General features: G+C 35.5%; 1 long non-coding RNA gene across 1 annotated transcript; it reads left to right on the top strand.

The window, feature by feature from the left end:
- The first annotated feature begins 1,831 nt into the window (after positions 1-1,831).
- Positions 1,832-3,401, top strand: LOC131504283 (uncharacterized). Its single transcript, XR_009257900.1, has 2 exons — positions 1,832-2,240; positions 3,218-3,401. It is a non-coding gene; the product is annotated as an uncharacterized LOC131504283 (long non-coding RNA).
- Positions 3,402-4,447: the final 1,046 nt, after the last annotated feature.

The raw sequence follows: 4,447 nt of genomic DNA, 5'->3' as shown, positions 1-4,447 counted from the left end.
AGAGGGGCAGAGAGAGAGGGAGACACAGAATCAGAAGCAGGCTCCAGGCTTCAAGCTGTCAGCACAGAGCCTGATGCGGGGCTCAAACTCATGAACTGTGATATCATGACCTGAAGTGAAGTCAGACTCTTAACCAACTTAGCCACCCAGGCACCCCAGGTTGGATTTTTTTTAAAGAGCATAATTAGGTGCTATAAGAAATGTACTTACATGCTTCAAATAAAAAGAAACCAAATACATTAAAAGTAAAAGGATAAGACCTATATATACCTCACATTTCATTATATATAAAGCTTAAGTGGCTAAATTAAATATTGGAAAAAGTATATTTCAAAGCATTAGTATTACCAAGGATTAAAACAGCCATTCAACAATGATGAAGGGATGACTTCATCAGGAGGTTTTTAACAATTCTAAACTTTTATGGACAAAAACAAACAAGAAAACAGGTTTCAAAAAAATGAAGAAAAAGCTAACAGGACTACAAAAATAAATATACAAATCTACACTTCTAAAGATATATTTCAATACTCCATTATCAATAATTGGTAGGATAAGGAGAACAAAAATCACTGGGCATATAGAATATTTCAATGGCACTATCAGCCATTTTGACCTAATGTGACATGATAGAACACTCTACATAACAACAACAGAATACACACTTTTTTCTGTGTGAGGACACAGAACTTTTTAAGAAGATACATTTTATTCTGGACCATAATAAAAATCTAAATAAATGCAAAATGATTCACCACTTTTTCTCAGTGTTGTACCATGTGCAAAGATACTCAACATCATTAGTAATTAGAGAAATTCAAATTAAAACCACAACAACATCCCATTACACATCTAGTAAAATAACTAAAATGAAATGACTAGTCATGCCAAATGTTGTCAAGGACATGAAAGAACTGGCATTAGAACTTTTATACACTGCTAGTGGGAACACGAAAGGATACAACTACTTTGGGAAACAACATGGCATTTTCTCAAAAACTTAACACATACATGCCAGATGATCCAGCCATTCCACTACTAGGAATTCATTCAAGAAAAATGAAAGCCTAGAATTTTAAATAAATGGGGTCATACAGTATCTACTCATTTTGTTTACCTGGCATTTTCAGCCAGCTTAATTATTAAGAGACTCATCCATGTTTAGTAAACATCAATTGTACATGCCTATTTATTCCCTAACAGTATCAAGATTATCAAACCATTAAGCAAAATTGCTGCTTATTCCTAACTTGAAACATATATCTTCTTCGTGATCCAAAAGGAAGGTTTGAATTTAGGAATTCTATGCTCTAACATAATGATGTAGAAAAAGTTAGACTGTAGACCCATGGCCTCTGGCTCATCCCAATAGTGGCCCACTCAGTTCTGGTCCCCCCTAAGGTCTGTGCATTGCAAAGGGTATCACAACACTTCTAGTTAAGCTTTGCCCACACCTCCCCTAAGTATCTGTCTCTTGAACACTCCTGGGGTTTAGAGTGACACATCCTGGTAGTATCTGACCTGGGAAAGAGTCAGATCAGGCTTCAGAAGCAAGGTCAGGGACATCTGGGCAAGGAATTGTGGGGTCCTGGGTGCTCAAAGAAGTGGGCACTAGGGCTTCATGTGCTCGTGCTCCCGTGGTTCCTTGAACTCCTTTCCTAATGGGCAGGTGAGTAGCCAGAGCAGGCCCAACAGATTCCATAACTGGGAAACCAGCCCAGTGGGCAACTGGTATATATACTTTTTATTTTCAAACTGCTCATATATGCTGTGTACACCTTTCTGTATGTGTAATATAATATATAATGATATATTAATTTATAATGAGCTGCTTTGTTAATGTTCTGAAGACTTTGGCTGAGTAGAAAGCCATGTTTGGGGGCCCAAGTAACTGGTAGATCAGGGTGGGGTGGGATTCACCTCATTTTGTGAGAACACAACGGGGCTCTGGTGAGCTGACATGGTAACAGGAGCCTTGTGAGTATCAGGAGATGATGTCAACAGATGAAAGTCCAAAAACAGGGGTGGTGACTTTGTGTGCATAAGATACTTCAACAGCACCTCACCAGAGTGAACTGTAACTGTAGGGGAGAAAAAGGAGACAGTCCTGGAATCTAAAGACTCTTGTTTCTGCATACATGTCAGAAACAGGGACAGAAGGAGGGAGCAGGAAATGTATTTATGCTTTCCTTGGCTTTAACTGGCAACCAAGCTTCAGAGAATATAGCAAGTGTTTTAAGGTTGTTGGCCATATTGTTACATATGTTTTGTGCAATATTAATTATATAATTTTGAATCAGAATTGATGCAAAATTCTTCTTAAATCTTATCACATTTCATCCATCTAAATACCTGAGATATAATTTTCTTCACATAATCTTGAGGATAGAAATTATGTCATTGCACTCTATATGTATATCTGCATCTTGTTTCTGAATGAATGAGTGAATCCTATTTCTATTTTTCAAATAGACAAACTGAAGTTCACTGATTTTAAACATATATGATTGAGTGTTTGACTGAGACTTAAGCTATTTTTGAGGGCAAACATGGAAAAGAATTAAAATAACTTTAAGCTGTCAGTTTTTAAAAATTAAGCATTTTCCATGAATTAAAATTGGAAACGGTTATAAGTACAAATGTAATGTAAACAGAAATATTAGATGAACCCTCACCAGGGAGGAATGAGAGTTGAAATAGATTGTTGTTCTCATGGGTTTGACACAGACCAGAGCCTATCTATTAGGAAGTTTTTGTTGCTCTGTGGTGAAATGAGTAGAAAATAAAAAGAATGCAGGGAGTTTTAAATGAAGATCATTTTATCTAATATCATATAATGTTCTTAATTTAAGATCACATACTTTCAACTTTTTTGTCAAAATTTGTCAAAAATTCCTTCATTTTATAAAATCATGGCCAGCGTATTGACTGATTGATCTGTTTATCTATCATCTATCTACCTTGCATGTATCTTATCTATTATATTATTTTGGCAACATAAAAAGAAGGAAATCTCTTGTCAGCTCCTTTAAAAAAAATTACTGCACTAAAACATTCACATTTGAAACCACATATGCAATCACCCATTCAATCCTGAAACTATGATTTCTCACTAGAAAAGTGATAGACGTTATTGTGAAGATGTTTTTTGTACTTTCTGGTTCAAAAACACCCCCAGATGTTTAAGGTTAAATTGTTTGCATTTTTTGTCATAAAGAACTGGAGCACAACCTATCTTCATGATGAATGTTTGTGGAAGGAAAGATGTGGCTACATAGAAGACAACTATATCCAGGAGAAAAAGTACCTCAGGAGGAGAATTGTTTGCTGATATGTGCAACTAAAATTTTTTGTGAGGGTATTAGAATTTGAATAAAGTTTGGTAAGTTATTTAAAAATAACCGGTTCCTGTGTTCCCATTAGCACACCTGGGTGATCTTTTATCAGGAAAGATATGAACAATTTTATTCATATTTTTTAAATTCAGATTTTGATTTTTTTCTGTTATTCTACAAAAATGAGACATTATTCAACACTGTACCCTGTTTTTTCTTTCTCTTTCAAATTGAAACTTGAGTATAAATTGCTTTTACTTGGGCTCTTTGTTTTCTATGGTGAGTTTAAGTTCCTATCTGTCAATGTAATGCCTTCAATCAACATTGCTATTTCATTTTCTCTGATTGAAATAATCCCATTTCCAATAGTAGTAGTGATAATGATAATTTTTATTTAAAAATCCTACAGTGGCATTTTTAAGAAATTATTACAGTCAAGAGCAGACCAAAATCCTCCTTGGGTAATGGAGATATAGGAAATTTTCAGGTAGAGCACATCCGACTGGCTTCATAGGCCTCATAATCTTACTGCCTTACAGACACATCTCATATATGCATATGTATAACAACAGTAACCCACTTAAATTGAAAGCTGTTTCAGGAGTGACTGGATGGCTCAGTTGGTTAAGTATCTGATTCTTGATATCAGCTCAGGTCATGATCTCAGTTAGTGAGTTTGAGCCCAGCATCAGGCTCTGCACTGACAGTGTGGAACCTACTTGGAATTCTTTCTCTCTCTCTCTCTCTCTCTCTCTCTCTCTCTCTCTCTGCTCCTACCCACCTCAAAAATAAAAATAAATTTAAGAAAAGTTGTTTCAGAGGACATTTATGTGGAAAAGTGGGACAGTAGGAATGGAAATATTAAACTGATTGAAAAAAGTTTTTCTTATGATGGGAAGGAACACTGACACCATACTGCATTTTCTTTTCTTTTCTTTTCTTTTTCTTTCTGTTCATAGAGCATTTGAAAAAGACTGTATCTGCCAATCAATAACACAACTACCTGCAATCCTGTTGTATTGCTCACACCTAGAATATGAGCAGGAGAAATGACATATTTACCCCCTCCAGAATTGCTCCATGAAGACTCAGAAATCTCTTAAAGAGTAAAA

This window comes from Neofelis nebulosa, chromosome 2 (genome assembly GCF_028018385.1).
Source record: "Neofelis nebulosa isolate mNeoNeb1 chromosome 2, mNeoNeb1.pri, whole genome shotgun sequence".
Lineage (NCBI taxonomy): Eukaryota > Metazoa > Chordata > Mammalia > Carnivora > Felidae > Neofelis > Neofelis nebulosa.
The sequence above is the reverse complement of the archived record's forward strand: the minus strand, read 5'-3'. Positions and strand labels throughout refer to the sequence as shown.